Source organism: Drosophila erecta, unplaced genomic scaffold (assembly GCF_003286155.1).
Source record: "Drosophila erecta strain 14021-0224.00,06,07 unplaced genomic scaffold, DereRS2 tig00000075-arrow-arrow-pilon, whole genome shotgun sequence".
NCBI classification, from domain to species: Eukaryota; Metazoa; Arthropoda; class Insecta; order Diptera; family Drosophilidae; genus Drosophila; species Drosophila erecta.
In genome coordinates, this window is record NW_020825206.1 from 1 (window position 1) to 20,571 (window position 20,571).

The window sequence follows — 20,571 nt, forward strand, 5'->3', positions numbered from 1 at the left end:
TGGCCAAGAGCCAAATGTGAGTTGACTTGGCTCATCTTGGCCAGCTTTCGGTACGGCACTCGGTGGCTGTAAAGGGCAAAAAACGTTCCATTAACGAATCCGTCATTCCATGCCAAGTGCAATGGTTGGACATGAAAACGAACAAGTATACAACATAATACTTCAAAAACACACCAAGCGCCTTTGCTTTAGGCCACCAGGGCGTATGAGTGATATGCGTCATGTGCTGGAAATACGGAACGGAAATCAATGCGAATTTCATATACGATCCATGTTACTCATTGATTCATCTCGTTCACTGCAACGCCCCAATGACGTCAGCTTGTCTACGGCCGAAATGCAAATCGGCCGAAGTGCAAAAAAAAAAAAATCAAAAAAATAACATAAATAAATGAGGGGAATATAAATTTAAACATGCGCCGCTTTTAAAAATACACACAAGCTAAAACAATAACAAAAGCAAGAAATTTTAAAAGCGGTGCGTGTCCAAGAAACGCTAGGGTATTCATTTATTTAATTTTTTTTTTCTTCGGCGGCTTTTAAATGAAGAAAAGTTTCGCTCTTTGGCTCTCAATGGGATCAAGGCAATTTCGAATTATGAGAAATGTACGAAAATCTTTTTCGAATTTCGAAAATTTTCTGTGGCCCCAAGCAAATGTGGTCGAGGCATTTCATTTAGAAAACTCTCTTGTAGCCAAACGGCAGCATTCATTTTTCACGGAAATCTTCGCAGCCTCGAGGCCAAAGCCCAGTGGATCTTACACAGAGATATATATAGCGATATATATATATGCGCAGCAAAAGAACATTGAAAACTTCAGAATATTTCAGCCTTTTGTGCCAGCAGAATAACTTTTAGCACCCCAAATATCTCTATAGATAGAGGTCTTTCAGATCTCTTCGCGTGTACGGAATAGAACTTGGTCTATACCATCGGAACCGCGTGGTCTTCACACTGTCTACCCATCGACTGCATGCCATTGAATAACGTGCCCCTGAAACTTTAACAAACCGCTCTGTTTTTCAGATTGAACGACACTCTGCGCGATAAGGAGCAACAGGTTAGCAAGGATCTCGAGGAGATCGAGCAAGTCTTCCGTCGCATCTCGCAGCTGCAGGACAAGCTAAACGCGCTTCACGATCAACTCCAATCGGTTCACGTCTACGACGAGCACATAGCCCAAACGGAACAGCTCCTAATCACTGAACAGTCAGGTGCAGCAGGCCGCCGAGGAGAGCAAATCACTGGTGGCCCAGACAACGGCCCACTACCAGGCCAAACAGAATCAGCTGCCCAGCGATATTGCCCAGGAGTTTACGGCTCTTGAGCTACTCGCCGAGCGAGAGTCCAGGTGACCATGGAGACCAAAGAGAAGGATTTCAAGCGGGCGAAACCGTGCGCACCGAATACGTGGCCGGTGTGGACGCAGTGCAGCTTTGGCTGCTCCAGGCGGAGGTGCAGGTGCAGGAGAGAAGCCTCACACCACACAGATGAAGGAGCTGCTGCAGCGCATTAACCACGAGATCACCGCCATCTACGAACGCTTCACCCTGGTCAAGACCAATGGCCAACTGATCATCGAGAACTGTCGCAACAGCGAGGAGAAGACGCTGGTGCAGACGACCATCGACCAGTTGGCCGCATCGCTGGCCCAGGTACGCGGCTGGCTGGACGAGAAGAAGCAGGCGGTGGGCGATAGTCTGGACGCGTGGACGAGGTTCATGAACCTCTACCAGATCGTGATGTCGTGGGCTTCCGAGAAGCGCACCTTTATCGACCAGACCATCGAGCTGCGCACCCTGCCCGAGGCACGCAACAAACTGAACGACTATGTGACGGCTGTGAAGAGTATTAAACCGATTGTGAAGCATCTGAGCGAAATGGATAAGGAACTGGAGCACATTGGCCAGGTGACGACTGTGGGTGATCTCAAGGACAAACTGCAGGAGGCCGAGGATGCGAAGATATCCGTGGAAGCGGTGCTGCTAGAGAGGGTAAAGTGCCAAACCACCACCAGAGTGGAGGAATCTCTTTTGAAGTCCAACCATTATTCAACGTCCTTTTTCCCCCATATTCCATATTGTATCTTGTAGAACTCCCTGCTGCAAGAGGCCTGCGAGGAGTGGGACCAATGTGAACGCAAGATTAAGGATATACGCTCCTGGCACGAAAAGACGAAGCAGGGACTGGACTCCTCGCAGCAGCAGAAGAAACCGCTGCGCGATCAGCTCGGCTTCTGTGAGAAGACCCTGGCCGATATCAATGTGCAGAAAACGAAACTGAGACTGTCCATCGAGAAACTGGAGGTGAGTACTGGGGGCGACGGCATGGCTAATCCCTGCTTACCATCTCGTCCACAGGTTTCATTTCCGCAATGGCATGGGCGGTGATCCGCGCCTGAGCGAGAATGTCGATGATCTGGTCCGCGTGCTCGACGGCCTCGGCGAATTGGTCAGGGCCAAGTCGCAGAGCCTCGAGCAGACGCTGGCCCAGATCGATGTTTACCAGCAGCAGATGCAGTCCCTGCGCCAGCGCATCATCCAGGAGGAGCAGCAGCTCCGCCTGGTGATGGCGCCCACGTACTTGCCGCACGATCGCGATCGCGCATTAGCCGAGCAACAGGTACGTACCGTCCAGTCTTTGATAGACTTAGTAGACCCGTTTAGCGAACAGCTAGCAGCTAGGAGTTTAATTCAATTGTAGCAGATATATTGCCAGGCTATTCGTTAGTTAAGTCGGTTATCCAATGTTGAAGCCCCATCCCTTTTGATCTCTACCTCATTTCTTCATTGCTGTGAACGATCCTTCATCGCTATGAACAAACAGTTGACAGAACAACCAAAAAAAGTTATTAACCCTTTACCCGAATATATAATAAATACTTGATTAATCTATGGAATCGTTTTGCCCCCTACGCTTTAGTGTGTGCGGGTAGGTCTGAAGAAAAACAGTTGCACGGTGGCTGCGTATTTAATTTATTTTATTATTTCGTTTGTTTAAAAACAAAAGAAACAAGGCGCCTTATTATTTTCTTATTTCATTTCATTCTATTTGTTTGGCAAAATTCTATTACGTTTTTTTATTTTCGAATTCGTTTTGCCATCATACATATATCACACAAATGCTCACACAAATCATCATTCATCATTTACATTTCATCTTTGCGTTTCCTTATGTTCAAAATCATTCATCTCTCATTTACCAACCGTGCAGCTCACACTCTCAAAACTCATTGCTTTCATACCGCTCTCATTGGGAAAACTACCCACAAAATTGTTCCTCATCAGTATCGGATCTTTAGGATCTTTAAGATCTCATCATTACCATTTGTCACGTGCTGCGGCCGAAAGCATTTTGAATGCCAAGGAAACAAATAAGTTAGGCCACCCAGATGAGAAAAGCAAATTCCTCCTCCAGATAATCACACGGACTATTTTTAGGGCCATGCTGCTTGCCATTGTTTTTGTTGGTCATAAACAAAGTTTATAGATTATATTTAGAACCAGGTGGCCTAGCATAGGTTAAAATCAAGATTTCCCTAGTTTTTTAAAATAGCTTGTACATTTATTACTAAAATTTAACTTTACATTGCGAACTGCATGTTGGCGGTAAGTGGCAATCTTAGAATTCAATTCAATTTGGGACTCTAGCTAATTTTGATGATATTTGGGGCAGCTCTTGCTATGAGAACTTTTGATTTCCCTTCACCTGACCTCTCACACACACACAACCATAAGAGAAAGTACAGTCATCACATCGCATTTAAATCGTCACATTTTATGGCACATTTACACATTAAGCTTTGGCCTAGACATTTAAAAAATTCTTTTGGTTTAATTTCATCTACTTTTATTTTACTTTTACTTTTATTTGATTATTCATTTAGTCAGCTTAGCCAAGCAAACATATTCTTCACCAAGCAGCTCTCTCTTTCTCTAAAAATCTTTTATATCTTTCTGGTATTGTAATAGCGAAAGTCGGTTAAATTTAATTATGGTTACGGTTATAATTTGATTTGGTATTTTATTTTTGACAATTGTATTTCTTTTTATCTTTTCTCTACGTAACTTTTGTTGAATATAAACAAAAATCCTGGTGTCGTTGCGCTGAAAACAATCGAAAAACAAACATGCAAATTATTAAACACACTTCATAAACTTGATTCTTACTAATCGTATATTAAACCAAATACAACTTATCTTGGGCTTTGCTCGCTTGCTTGTTACGCTACTTACAAACCGGTGACTAATCCAAATCTGCCACATTCCGATGTAACCACCCCACCTTTAACAACCCCATCGAATAAACAACCCCTTATCACACACATATTTAAACACACATGGGTACTGCTTACTTCTTCTATTAAAACGAAATATCGAACATGGTGAATGGTCGCTTTTCCTGTATCTATCCCATGGCGTATGATGTGCTCGCTGTCTTTGAATTACCATAAACGAATCTCAATATATATGCTGACATCTCTTGTATTTCTTCTCTATATACTATATATATAAATCTCTGCTCTCACGCCAACCATTCGAACTCTTTCAAAAACATGCACCATCTATACCCTATATATATGAACAATAGGCATGCCGGGAACGTGTCAAAAATCTGCATTCGAAAATAACTGCACGTAATGAGCGCATCAAGTTGTTAATACATCGCGGCACGCCGGACGATGCCAAGCTAGAGATTTAGGATGCCACACCCTTAACCATAAGATAAAGCCAATCTAGGACTAGATCAAAGCCAAAGCAGCCACCCCGGCGTCTTCCGTTTGCCCCTGCCACCGATCTCCTTCTCCCAGGAACGGTGGCTTCGGTACAACTGTCAACTGCCGTCACTACTCTAATCAATGAAACATGACCCGTGTTTAAGAATTTACAATTATCTATATACATATATATATACTATTTTAAAGAATAAATTAAATTATCAAATTATATTTTAAAAACGCAAGCCCCTTTCGAGTATAATTTATGAGGGAGCTAGGACTCTTGTAACTCTTAGGTAGCTTAGCCTTGAGTCCCCCACTTTCAAACCCCTGCAATCATATCAAAGCTAACGTTTTTGGCAAATCTTCCCCCCATCTCTCCCACTTTCTCTCACTCTGATATGTGAACCGTGATGATGAACAATTAGGCAATGAGAGAATCAATCGATGGCATGCAGCAAGTCTACGATGCGACCGCTCGAAAGTCCTATGCGCTGGATCCCCATTCAGTGGTGACCACTTCATCGACTGTCTCGTTGCTTATGAAGCCAACGGCGGCAGTGGGTCTAACCTATGCTGAAGTGCTGTCGGGACAAGCGAGTCCGGTAAGCAGCGGTAATGAATCGGTAACCAATTCCCGACAAGAACGAGACTCCTCCACGACGACAACGACTACGACGACTCGGCAACAAAAATCGAACGATACTCAGAACCAGACCACCATTACAACCATTAAGACTACCACAACCACGACAACGACTTCGAGAAGTACGCACGGGGATGACGATCAGAGCCAGGAGGGATTCGAGTTCAATGGCGGTGGCAGCACCATGCCCACATATATCTATGAGCACCACCAACAGATCACACCACCCAGCGAGAATACATCAAACACGGTTCCTAACACAGCTATGACAACGACAACGACAACCAACCCCAACACCCAGTTCATCGAAAGCGAGCAGAGACACCAACAGCACCACCCGAAAGCCGGTAAGAAGCTTCAGCCACCGCGTCCAGAACGCCGTGGTCGATCTCCCAGACGCCGACCTCAACAACCACAGCCCTCGATCGAGATTCAATTGGAGCCACAGCAACCACAAGAACAGGAGCAACTCTTCTTGCCAGCTGATGACCGGACACGTTCCCGCAGTCCCATGTGGGTACCAGGATCGACTTCCTACGCGGAGGTTCTTCGGGGACTGGAGCTGGAGCGGATCAGGGCCGAACAGCAGGCCGCTCAGGCAGTTCAGGAACGTTCCGACCTGACCATTCAGGATGTTGTGGATGCCAGCGCAGAAGTTTCAGGCAGCATATTTATACCCCAACCTGATCCAGAGCCCGTCAAGGAAACGCAGCAACAGCAACAGCAACAGCAACCACAATTGGAACAGTACATCACCGAACCGAGCACAATACTCGACTATTCTACTCCTCAGCAACAGGAGCAAGAAGCCCCCAGCAATTATGAAGTACCAATGACTGCCGAACAGATTGCAGCCACCTACTTGCAGCCCGATCCGCAGTTGTATCAGACAATGTACGAAAACGTGGCCGACAGCGGTCAGTGGGGTTATGTCACGGGATCTGCGACGGATCCACAGCAGCAGCAGGCCCCACAGAACTACTACGAGCAGATAATGCAGATGCAGTATCCCATACAGTATCAACAGGTAGCAGTTCCACCAGCCACTACGCAATATCAGCTTTTAGCAGGTTACTATCAGCCGGTGCCCCAGACAGAGACCTATTCCACGGTTTATCCGGCAGAGCCAAACCAAATCTACTACACACAGCAAACGGCGGAGTACTCGCCGGAATATTCACAGCAGCAGCAAACGGAACCCATGCCTGAGTACCCGCAGGAAACAGTGGATCAGACATCTGCTTGATCCATATCGCGTGGAGAACACTCTTCCCTCGACGACCGGCAACAGCGTGCTGGATCGCGTTGTTACCACATTGGCTTCCATCGTCCAACAAAGTGCAGAACCCCTGACCACCAGCACCCAGCAAATCCAACCTCTTGCCACTGTGGTCCAGGAGGAGCCGTACTATATTGAAGAGCATGTTCAAATGCTGCGACCTGTAGAGCCACAGGAACTTGAGCTAGACGAACCGCGACCTGATATCACATTTGGTCAGTTCGATGTTGATGCTATTGAAACCATACCATTGGATGAACCACAAGCACCACAGACCCAAGTCGAGACTCAGTCGCAAGTCCGCACTCAACAAACTATTACCACCACCACCTATGTAACAGAGACCTCAACTGTCTTCGAACAGACACAGCCAACTGAGATAATGCAGCAGGTTTGGGAAGTCGTCGGGGTAGAAGATGCCCCACAGGCCCCCATAGAAATGCCCACCACTGTCGTGGTGCATCCCCAGGCCCAGAGGCGAAGCAACCAACAGATCCGGCCCCAGGACATTAGTACAGGCAGCACTTACGCCGAAGTCCTTTTCGGTCTCCACCACAATGAACATCCAGTTTTCCAGCCATCCAGTCAGCAACCGACCCCAGTGCGCCTCACGTCCTCGCCGCCTTTGCAGCGCAAGACGGATCAGGCTGGTACTATCAGTACCACTACTTTTAGCAATAAGACTACCCAACCAGCCCGACATGTCGAGAAATCGTCGACATGGGAACACAATGTGGACTCACGATCCTCGCGTTCTAAGAGAGTGAGGCACGAAACTCAACCGGAACCACTACCCATTAAACAGAGCACCAGGAAAGATGGTCGGACGGGTAAAAAACCACTGTCTCCGGATACAAATGGTGTTGCCTCGGTGGAAACCAAACTTGTTGTTGATGCTCCAGCACCCAATCCTGTAGTTGAAGAGACTTCTAAGCCTGAGCCAAAGGCAAGAAAATCGAAGAAGCCAAAGAAGTCCACTGATAATGTGGTCAACGCAAATGTTGAGCCAGGCGTCGCTATTTCAGTGCCATCTAAGAAAGATACGCAATCGGCCCTTCCCCCTGTAGAGAAAAAGGAAACTGTGCTTGAAAAAACTGTGATAAAGAAAATCGTTGAGCCATCTGTTGAGCCCGTAGAACCAGTTCCGGTTCCCTCGAAGAGAGAAAAGAAACAAAAGCCAGTCAAGGAAAAAGAAACTGCTCAGTCAGATGTACCTGTTGTGGAAGTGGCACCAGTCGCTCCGACCAGAAAGGAGAAGAAACAAGTCAAGACAGCCGTTAAGGAGGTTGAAACCACCATAACGAAAGAACCTTCTATTGAAAAGGAGACTGTCAAGCCAGCTGATGTTCCAAAGACGCAAGTAAAGCAAACGACAACTGTGGTCCAGTCGGTAGTTGAAAAGGAGGTTCTTCAACCAGCCGCTACCGAGGATGTAGAGTTGGCAAAGCCTCATATCCAGGCACTGCCTTCGAAGAAGGACAAGAAAAAGACCAAGGCAGTTGTTGAGCCAGAAGTGATTAGGAAGCCAACTGAGGAGGTGGTTATCGAAAAGGAGTTGGTAACGCCAGTTGTGATTGAAACAACCGATGTTTCTCAAGTGAAGGAACAAGGTACTGCAACTTCTTCGAAAAGGGAAAAGAAGCAGTCCAAAACAGTTGTTGAGACCTCGGTCATTGTTACAGAAAATGTGGAACCGGCTGTTCAGTTTGAGGTCACTCCTGCTCTGCCCACGAAAAAGGACAAAAAACGTTCTAAGAAGGAACCTAAGGAAGATATTACAATTGCTTTGGCTTCGGTGGAGAGTACTGAACATATTACGGAGCCTATAGTTTCTATTCAGGAAACAGTTGAAACGTTATCAGAAACAATTCCTGAAACAACAGAAGAAGAAAAGGTGACTGTTCAATATGAAAATGGTTTTTCAGATTTAGCACTTACGACTACCGACACTGTTACGAAATCAACCACGGATACGACATCTTCAATAGAGGAGGCACCTTCCAATATAACTGAGACCATTATCGAAGGCGAGCCCACGGTTACCACATCGACTAATCATCTCAACGGAAAGTGGAACTACAACCATCACAACGCGAACAATAACTAAGCATATTACCAAGCGCATAGTGAAGCGCATTGTAGATGGTAAGGAGGAGATTGTTGAGGAAGACGTCATTGATGATTTGCCTGAAGAGAACATCTGCGTTGAGCAGTACAACCTACCAACAATCGAGACCACCACCAATGAGGAGCCCATCGAAGTGACAGGATTCGCTGCAACCCAGGATACAATCGTGCAGCAGGGATCGATAACTAAGACCGTCATCACCAAGACAAAGCGCATCTTGAAGCGCATCACCGAAGACGGAGAGGAAATAGTTGAGCAGGTCTTTGAGGATGAACCGGAAGTGGAGCGCGACGTTACACTACTGCCTACCACAGTGGTACATTCGTTGGATGTCATAAAGGATGCTGCCCATAATGTGGTTGAGGAAGTCATCAAACAGGCTGAGGAAATAACGCAGCCTGAGTCGCAGGAATTGATCGTGGAAAAGCCTGCTAAGGTGGAAAGCCGTACTGAACCTGAAGTTTCCAAAGAAGTTGTGGTTGAGCAGGAGCAAAATAAGCCACAAAAGCCTTCGAGAAAGGATAAGAAGAAGCAAAAGTTATTGGAGAACAAACCAGAACTGTTATCGCCCCGAAGGTTGTCGAAATTGTCGAGCCACAACAAGAAATCGCAGAGCCCCAACAAGAAATCACAGAGCCCCTGAACATAACAAGTGCAATTACAACGGATAATAATCAAACTCTTTCGTCGGAGCAAACCACTGTCAGCGATGATAGTGGCCTCATTAAGACTACAGTTATTCGTACAACCAAATCGTGAAGAAAATCTCAAATCAGCAGGAAAGTCAGGAGATGACCTCTTCAACGTACTCAGATGCACCCTCGTCTTTGGGATCTTACGATTTGGCGGAAGAAGCATTAGAACCGGCCAAGATTGAAAAATCCGAGTCGAATAGCCGCGAAGTTAGCGATGAGGGCGTGGTAAAAACAACTAAAACCAAAACAACCAAAACAATCATATCTCCCAAGGTAGATGAATGCAAAGAGGAACCATCACTGGAAGTGACATCCACCGTTTCGCCTCCAGTTGATATTCAGTCTGAGGAGGGTGTGTAATTAAAACTACAATTGTGCGTACCACCAAAATTGTCAAAAAGATTTCCCATGAGAGTGAAAATGTCAGCGAGACAAGCAGTGAACCCGAAGTATCTCTACCAATTGTGGAAGATGCACCTGTCGTTGCTGAATCGGTTACCACCGAGTCAAACAGCGAGGGTATAACCAAGACCACGACAATGCGAACTACAAAGGCTGTGGCCAAGACTGTCACCGAAAATGAACGAGAAATCCTTAACCTACCGGAGGTTCCTGCTGGTCCTGTTGAACCAGAAAACAACACTGTTTTGGGTGTAATTGAAACCGTCGAACTGCCAGCAGTTCCGGAGGCCCCAATTGGAGTTGAGGACAAGCTCCTAATTACTGCAACATCTAGTAAAATTCCCCAGGCTAGTCAAGAAAAGTCCACAATTATTGACTTTATCAGCGCAGAACAGAACGCGACTGATAATTATACAATGCCAGTAAAAACCGTCACGGAGGTGCCAGCTATCGAGGAACTTGAGATCAGTTATCCAATTGAAGAAACTACAACACCTGAGCCAGAATCTTCTGGGGTTGGTGATGTTGTCAAGACAACAATTGTTCGAACAACAAAAATTGTTAAAAAGGTTACCCAAAACACGGAACAAACGGTTGGTGTGATTGTCGATGCTCCGGAGTCGGAGACTGAAAAAACGGAAGCGGAGGAGCCTGCTGAGGAGGCTAGTGGTGGTGTGACTAAGACAACAACTGTGCGTACTACGAAGATCGTGAAAAAGCTGAATGAAGATGGAGAAACAACCACGGAGGAGACCAACACTGCCACTGACCCAGTGACAGTCCGCGAACCCTCGCCAGCTTTTTCGGAAGTGCCGAGCGATACTTCCACCACATCCAGCCAAATCGATGGTGCAATTATCAAAACTACGACGATTCGAACGATGCGCATTACAAAGAGGATTTCCAATGACGGACGTATTCATCTTACGGAAAGCGAGACACCAAGCGATGTGATCGTGACTTCAAGCATTGAGATGCCCGATCAAAGACCAATTAGTCCACTTGTTTCCCTCGAGGTCAACCTCCCCTGCTGTGACGCCTAGTTCCGAACTAAAGCTAGATAATTTGGGTGCAAGTATTCAGTTAGGATTGAAGGACAGTCCCACTGGTGTCAAGGTTATTGGCATCGAAACAAGCACAGGGGACTTGCCTAAGCTGGCTGAACAGCAATTTGCTACAAACAAGACTAATGGGGCTTTGAACGAGGACGGATAGTATTACCACTACTACGACGACTACCAAGAACACGATACTAACGACTACGCAACGACGAAGCTTCGAAACCGAAGATGGCACAAATGTTCTTTTCGTGGGAGAAGGCATTGACGGTGCTTATCCACCGGGCACAGTTCAAAAAATTTCCCTTATTACCCATGAAGAGAAGCTGAAGACACCTATTGTGAAAATGCATCTTGATTTTCCGGAGGTTAGTCTTCGGGTGACCGAGACTGTGACTGAAAATGTGGAATCCCTGCAAAGAGCAGCCGAAAGTAATGAGAATTCCGTGATTGAAGTAGTTGAATTGTCCAAATCTGAAGTTCCAGAACCAATAGAATTAAAGCCAGATCCAGTTCATTCCACCAATTTAGACGAACCAAAAGCGACCCAAACAGTTTTACCCGAAAGTAATCCTGCAGAATTGAGCCCTGAAGAGCAGAAGCTCTTCGAGGACATTCAGAAGAAATTGTCTAAGAAAGATAAAAGAAGCGTCCCGCCATTCCTGAAGAATTTATTAAACAAGAAACGGTTCAGGTCATTCTAGAAGAAAGCAAAGGTAATGAAGCTCCTAGTGTTGTCTCAGTAGTTGAAAATCTTACTGATGTCGTTGAACCCTCAGTTAAGCAGGACCCTATTGCCCCGATTGTAGAAGTAAAAATAGTTTCCCAAGATCCTCTTGTTTCAACCATTGATGACGTCGATTGTAGATACAAAGCCGATCCCTGTTCCAGAGTCAGAGAAATTGCTCCTTAATATTTCTGAAGACTCGTCCCTAATCTCAACCATTAAGTTAATCGAGCAGAACAATTCAGATATTCTTTACCGAGAGTCTATAGTAGAAGTTGTCCCTGTTTCCACCCAAGAAGAAGTGCCAGTAGAAATCCATGTGAAACTCAGTCAAGTACTCCTACTAATATCGCTAATGAAATTGTACCTGATAAACCAAGCGCATTAATTGCTGAAGCATTTGTGGCTAACACGGTAAGCACTTTAAGTATAATCACTAATATTGAGAAACTTTCACCTTTAAACAAAATATTTGAAATTCCCAAATTTGACATCTCCAAACTTACTATTGCTGAGGGTAATTATCACATAATAAATTCTAAGTCTAAAGCAATTGAGCAGGTAAATCCTATCGAACCTGATCCTGTATCGCCACCAAAGTCGGTAAGCTTTGTCATTGACAACGTAACAAACATAGAGTCTGCCGTCACCGACGTGGGTTCAACAACTACAAAGACTTTCAATGTAGACCAACAAACAGAAAATGTTCCAGCTATATACCACTTCGAGATTCCCAAATTCGACATACTGTCCATTAGTAGGCGGAAGCCAGACAGAAAACCCTTCAAGCTTACGAGCTTCAGGAAGCCTCCAGAACTGAACCAGATATCACAGAAATTTATGAAAATGTCCAGAAAATTGAAGAATCACCAGTTCAGGATAACTGCGACACCATTACAGAGACTGCAACAAAAACAGAAAATGCAAAGTACCTCGGCGAAAACTTATATTCCTGAGGATGCCCAAACTGAACAAATCGAAGAATTCGTCGAGCCAAAGCCAATAATTGAAGCTCCAATTGTAGACCAGACGACGACCATTACAACTGAAACCACCACAACAATAACGACCGAATCTGTAAGCGAAACATCTTCTAATCCAGTAGTAGAATCGGTGAAGATTCCAGAAGAACCCAAAAAACCAGCATATGCAGGTCTTCCCGTCGATGACTCTTCTAGCTCGTGGATGGATGTCTTGGAAGAACCTATTAACTTCTCTGATGATGAAGAGGAACCAGTTCCTAAGCCAGAGAGGCAAGTGACGCTCGTCGAAGAAGCAGTCGAGGTCAAGCCAATTGTTGAAGATTCGGTTGTGGACGAATCAAAGACCATTACAACAGTTACCACCACAACAACAACTACTGAAACCATTGGCGAACTTGCTATTACCGAGGAACCCAAGCAAGTAGTAGAAACCGGTGAAGATACCTGAAGAACCCAAAAAACCAGCGTATGCCGGTCTTCCCGTCGATGACTCTTCTAGCTCGTGGATGGATGTCTTGGATGAACCCATGAACTTCTCTGACGATGAAGAAGAACCAGTTCCTGAGCCACAAAAGGATGAAATTCTTGCCGAAGAACTAGTCGAGGATAAGCCAATTGTTGAAGATTCGGTTGTGAACGAGTCCAAGACCATTACAACAGTGACCACCACAACAATAACTACCGAAACCATTAGCGAACCTGCTATTTCCGAGGACACCCTGAAAGTTGAAGGAACAGTGGTCAAATTTGACGAACCAACAAAACCACATACTGAAGTAACACGTATCGAGACACCCCTGGCACCCTTTAAAGATGTATCAGAAAATAACACTCAGATTGTAGATGCAGTTGATGTGGTTCAAAAACCAGTCGAAACGGTTCATATATCTGAGGACTCTGTGACTACTGAAACCGAGATCACTCCTCTGGCGCCTTTCAAAGTAATTCCTGAAAGTGAAGAAGAACCAGTTCCTGAGCAGCAAAAGGAAGATACTCTTGTCAAAGAAGATGTCGAGGTTAAGCCAATTGTTGAAGATTCGGTTGTGGACGAATCCAAGACCATTACAACTGTGACCACAACAATAACTACCGAAACCATTGGCGAACTTGTTATTCCCGAGGAACCCAAGCAAGTAGTAGAACCGGTGAAGATACCTGAAGAACCCAAAAAAACCAGCGTATGCCGGTCTTCCCGTCGATGACTCTTCTAGCTCGTGGATGGATGTCTTGGATGAACCCATGAACTTCTCTGACGATGAAGAAGAACCAGTTCCTGAGCAGCTAAAGGCAGATACTCTTGTCGAAGAAGATGTCGAGGTCAAGCCAATTGTTAAAGATTCGGTTGTGGACGAGTCCAAGACCATTACAACAGTGACCACCACAATAACAACTACCGAAACCATTGGTGAACTTGCTATTCCCGAGGAACCCAAGCAAGTAGTAGAACCGGTGAAGATACCTGAAGAACCCAAAAAAACCAGCGTATGCCGGTCTTCCCGTCGATGACTCTTCTAGCTCGTGGATGGATGTCTTGGAAGAACCTATTAACTTCTCTGATGATGAAGAGGAACCAGTTCCTAAGCCAGAGAGGCAAGTGACGCTCGTCGAAGAAGCAGTCGAGGTCAAGCCAATTGTTGAAGATTCGGTTGTGGACGAATCAAAGACCATTACAAACAGTTACCACCACAACAACAACTACTGAAACCATTGGCGAACTTGCTATTCCCGAGGAACCCAAGCAAGTAGTAGAACCGGTGAAGATACCTGAAGAACCCAAAAAACCAGCGTATGCCGGTCTTCCCGTCGATGACTCTTCTAGCTCGTGGATGGATGTCTTGGATGAACCCATGAACTTCTCTGACGATGAAGAAGAACCAGTTCCTGAGCCACAAAAGGATGAAATTCTTGCCGAAGAACTAGTCGAGGATAAGCCAATTGTTGAAGATTCGGTTGTGAACGAGTCCAAGACCATTACAACAGTGACCACCACAACAATAACTACCGAAACCATTAGCGAACCTGCTATTTCCGAGGACACCCTGAAAGTTGAAGGAACAGTGGTCAAATTTGACGAACCAACAAAACCACATACTGAAGTAACACGTATCGAAACACCCCTGGCACCCTTTAAAGATGTATCAGAAAATAACACTCAGATTGTAGATGCAGTTGATGTGGTTCAAAAACCAGTCGAAACGGTTCATATATCTGAGGACTCTGTGACTACTGAAACCGAGATCACTCCTCTGGCGCCTTTCAAAGTAATTCCTGAAAGTGAAGAAGAACCAGTTCCTGAGCAGCAAAAGGAAGATACTCTTGTCAAAGAAGATGTCGAGGTTAAGCCAATTGTTGAAGATTCGGTTGTGGACGAATCCAAGACCATTACAACAGTGACCACCACAATAACTACCGAAACCATTGGCGAACTTGTTATTCCCGAGGAACCCAAGCAAGTAGTAGAACCGGTGAAGATACCTGAAGAACCCAAAAAACCAGCGTATGCCGGTCTTCCCGTCGATGACTCTTCTAGCTCGTGGATGGATGTCTTGGATGAGCCAATGAACTTCTCTGATGATGAAGAGGAACCAGTTTCTGAGCCACAAAATGAAAATACTCTTGTCGAAGAAGTAGTCGAGGCTAAGCCAATTGTTGTAGATTCGGTTGTAGATGAATCCAAAATAATTACAACTGTTACGACCACAATTGTTACATCCACCAACCAAACTGAATCTGAGAAGAACTCTCTTCCTGCCGAAGAGGAAGCTGAACCGCAGATATTTAGTAATGTAGTAGAAGAAGTCAGTCAGATAGAGAAGCCTCTAGAGGGGCCTATTGATACATGGTCCAGCGTTTTGGAGGACACCATTTCTAATACTGGAAACATTGGCTTTACTTCCACCTTGTCGGCGGACGCACCTGAGTTTACTCCATCTTATTTAAAACATACCTTCTCCGACCAAACACATACGTTCCTTGCGAATGAAAGAGTATACAACGAATTCATTCCCAGGAACAAGTCTGAACAAACCATTGGCCCACTTCAAAAGGCTAAAAAGGTAAAGCCCTCAAAGCGACAAAACAAAAAGGTGGAAATACAAGAACAAATTATTGATGTCCAGCCTGCTCCAGAAGCAAGTGTTACAGAACCAATACAAATAGTCGAAGAAGTGGAGAATGTTTGGAACAAGAACCGGGATGGTAAATCGTATGCTGACGTGCTACTCAACTCTGGAGTTATAACTGACGTCCCATCTACTGAGGTGCATAAAGAAATCCCGCACAAGCCAGCCATGGTCAATACTAAAGCCCAAGATCGGAAGAAAAAATCGAAGCCAGAGAAGGGCCAGGAAGAAAAGAGTATTGAACTTCCTGCACCAAGCACCGAAAGCGACAAATCTAAGACAAATAGCGACAGTGAGCTGTCCAAGCCTACGACAGAAAGTGAATTATCGAAACCAACAACAGAAAGTTCCAAAGAGCCGTCTTCCGATGAAAGGGATGTTTCCAGCACATCCGAGCTGACATGGTCAGCCCTTGTGCGGAGACCCGGCGATTGGTCAGATACAACCGTAGTTAAGAAACTGAGTTCACACACAGCTGTCACAACTAAAGATAAACATCACCAGAAAGAAAAGGAAGAGCCCAAGAAGACCACAAAGGCAAAGAAGACAAAGAAGTCTAAGAAACCCATTGTAGAGCCCGTCTCAACTACATCAGAGGACGAGCAACCCGAATCTGTGCCTGAGCCAGTGGTGGCTATACCTGAACCAGTAGAGGCAAAACCGGAGCCTGAAATTGTCGAGAAGCTAGAGAGTAGCAGTGCGTTCTCCTGGGCCTCACTTGTAAAAAGACCAGGCGAATGGATTGACAACACTGTTACTCACATTAAAACCGCTGTCGCACCATTGCCTGAGGTAAAAGAACCAAAAACAACCAAAAAGGATAATAAGAAGCCACAAAAGCCCAAGAAACAGAAGGCAACAAAAAAACCCACTCCCGTTGCAGAGCCCGAAGATGAAGTAAGCAGTGAACCTTCGGAGGACATTGTTGTGGAGTGTGAGGTAGAAGTGGAAGAATCTAAACCTATCAAAAACACAGAAAAACTCCTTCTCTTGGGCGTCCCTGGTAAAAAAGCCCGGCGAATGGGTTGATGACATTGCTTCTCGTAAAAAGCCAGTTGAAGTCCTTCAAGAGGAGCCTAAGGAAGTGCAACCACGGAAAGAACGTAAAATTTCAAAACCCCAGTCCAAGCCTCAGTCTGAGAACACCACCAAGCGTAATAACAAAAAGGAAATTCGTGAACCAATAATTGCTCATTCGACTTCAGAGGGCAATGATGTGGTTGAGGTATTACAACCTTTTGATGAGAAAACTATTACTTGGGCTAAAATCGCCAGTCAAATTGATCATATGACTGACTTGAAACCAAAGGCCAAACCAAACCAGGAAACTAAGCCGAAACAAGTAGAAAAGGTAAAACAGCAAGTAAGAGCCGATCGAATTGAGAAGCCCATAAGAGATCTACATAAAAAAGAAGCTGGTCATTCCTGGTCATCTGTCGTTAGTCATCAAGTCACTGATTTTATTGAAGCTGAAAGTGTCAAACCAGCTCCTGAAATCTCTGAGAAAAAGAAGAGTGGCAATACCAAACCAAGAATTGCTCCAAAAGTGGAGGAACCTTTGCAAGAACCCGTTCAAAGTGAATTAGAAAGTACCCCCGTAATGTCATGGTCTGAAATGATTGACGATGGGGCGGACAACGTGGTTACTGAACGAAAATCGTGGAAAGAACTTATAGAAGATGAAATAGAAATTCCTCTTCCTCATGAGAATGGAGACGAAGCCAACATCAACAAGATTATTGAAACCATCCAAGAAATACAATTAACCTGTGAAGAAAAACCAAAAATCTTGCCGATAGCAACAACGATTACAACAGTAACCACCACAACAATATCAACGGAGTCTAACAGCGAAACTGCCATCCCCCTGGAGCGTAAGCAAAAAGAAGAACCGGTAATGAAAATTGAAGAACCAAAGAAACCTGCATATGCTGGTCTACCCGTGGATGACTCATCTAGCTCGTGGATGGATGTCTTGGATGAACCCATGAACTTTTCTGACGATGAAGAAGAACCAGTTCCTGAGCCACAAAAGGATGAAACTCTTGCCGAAGAACTAGTCGAGGATAAGCCAATTGCTGAAGATTCGGCTGTGAACGAGTCCAAGACCATTACAACAGTGACCACCACAACAATAACTACCGAAACCATTAGCGAACCTGCTATTTCCGAGGACACACTGAAAGTTGAAGGAACAGTGGTCAAATTTGACGAACCAACAAAACCACATACTGAAGTAACACGTATCGAGACACCCCTGGCTCCCTTTAAAGATTTAGCAGAAAATAACACTCAGATTGTAGATGCAGTTGATGTGGTTCAAAAACCAGTCGAAAGTGTTCATATATCTGATGACTCTGTGACTACTGAAACCGAGAACACTCCTCTGGCGCCTTTCAAAGTAATTCCTGAAACTAAAGAAGAACCAGTTCCTGAGCAGCAAAAGGAAGATACTCTTGTCGAAGAAGATGTCGAGGTCAAGCCAATTGTTGAAGATTCGGTTGTGGACGAGTCCAAGACCATTACAACAGTGACCACCACAATAACAACTACCGAAACCATTGGCGAACTTGCTATTCCCGAGGAACCCAAGCAAGTAGTAGAACCGGTGAAGATACCTGAAGAACCCAAAAAGCCAGCGTATGCCGGTCTTCCCGTCGATGACTCTTCTAGCTCGTGGATGGATGTCTTGGATGAACCCATGAACTTCTCTGACGATGAAGAAGAACCAGTTCCTGAGCAGCAAAAGGCAGATACTCTTATCGAAGAAGATGTCGAGGTCAAGCCAATTGTTGAAGATTCGGTTGTGGACGAATCCAAGACCATTACAACAGTGACCACCACAATAACAACTACCGAAACCATTGGCGAACATGCTATTCCCGAGGAACCCAAGCAAGTAGTAGAACCGGTGAAGATACCTGAAGAACCCAAAAAACCAGCGTATGCCGGTCTTCCCGTCGATGACTCTTCTAGCACGTGGATGGATGTATTGGATGAGCCAATGAACTTCTCTGACGATGAAGATGAGCCGCAAAAGGAAAATACTTTTGTCGAAGAAGTCGAGGCTAAGCCAATTGGTGAAGATTCAGTTGTAGACGAGTCCAAAACCATTACAACGGTTACTACAACAACAACAACTACCGAAACCATTAGCGAACTTGTTATTCCCGAGGACCCCAAGCAAGTAGTAGAACCGGTGAACATACCTGAAGAACCCAAAAAGCCAGCGTATGCCGGTCTTCCCGTCGATGACTCTTCTAGCTCGTGGATGGATGTCTTGGATGAACCCATGAACTTCTCTGATGATGAAGAGGATCCAGTTCCTAAGCCAGAGAGGCAAGTAACGCTCGTCGAAGAAGTAGTCGAGGTCAAGCCAATTGTTGAAGATTCGGTTGTAGACGAATCCAAGACTATTACAACGGTTACTACAACAACAACAACTACCGAAACCATTAGCGAGCATGCCATTTCCGAGGAACCCAAGCAAGTAGTAGAGCCGGTGAAGAAACTTGAAGTAGCCAAAAAACCAGCATATGCCGGTCTTCCCGTCGATGACTCTTCTAGCTCCTGGATGGATGTCTTGGATGAACCCATGAACTTCTCTGACGATGAAGAGGATCCAGTTCCTAAGCCAGAGAGGCAAGTAACGCTCGTCGAAGAAGTAGTCGAGGTCAAGCCAATTGTTGAAGATTCGGTTGTAGACGAATCCAAGACCATTACAACGGTTACTACAACAACAACAACTACCGAAACCATTAGCGAGCATGCCATTTCCGAGGAACCCAAGCAAGTAGTAGAGCCGGTGAAGAAACTTGAAGTAGCCAAAAAACCAATTATGGATGTCTTAGATGAGCCAATGAAAGAGCCTAACAAAGAGGAAACAGTTTCTCAGCCAAAGCCATTATCTTCTAATATATGGGAACTGCATTCGTCATATGCGGATGTTTTGCGTCACACTGTGGATTTCATAAGTTTAGAAAAGAATAACGTAGAAGTCCCATCTGAATCAAAGTTAGATAAAGGACAAAAAGCAAAAGAGCCTGCTAAACTTCCAGGAACTTCGATTAAACCAAAGGCGAAGAAAGAAAACCCGTTCAAGAAGGAGCAAGGAGCTACAATTTTGGCGTCTAAGGACGAAATTATACCACTCGAACAAGAATCTCCCAAAACCGAATCAAAAACGTCGTGGTCAACAAAGGTCGATAACATTTTGGATGATAACGTTCATACGAACATACCCAGTTCCGATAGCACTTTGTGGTCTTCAATTGTCCGACAAGGTGTTCAGGAACCTATTACAAAAATTACTCAATCTGCAGACCATGATGTTAAAGCTCTAGAACCAGCATTCCATGACTCGCAAGAAATAAATAATTTCATTTCCCACGAATGTCGCTCCTTAGTGATGGAAAAGACTAAGAAACAAAAACCAAAGAAGGAAAAGCATCCCAAAAAATCGGAAACTGTCGACGCAGTGGTTTTAGAACCTTATGTTGATTGTACCATGCGCGAAGATCCTAAAACACAGCAAGAACCAGAACTTCAGTCAGTTTTAGAAAGTTCACCCAGTCAACCCATGTCATGGTCATCTATTGTCTCAAAGACCGTGGTTCTGCCTCCAACAATTACTGAAAGTAAAATATCCAAGGAACCAGTTGAACCTCAGAGATCAAAAGCAGTGCAAGAGTTCATTAGTAAAGAACAAATCTTTTCAACGGCTGTAAATGACAAATCTACGAAGCAAAATATAAGGAAAGAAGGAGAGTCGTCTAATGTAGAACAAAAGACTTTATTGATGAGCCAGTTAATA

General features: G+C 44.9%; 1 pseudogene; it reads left to right on the forward strand.

Moving 5' to 3' along the window:
* Positions 1-1,358: 1,358 nt before the first annotated feature.
* The window catches only part of LOC26526812, a 33,575-nt pseudogene continuing 14,362 nt past the window's right edge, over positions 1,359-20,571 (forward strand).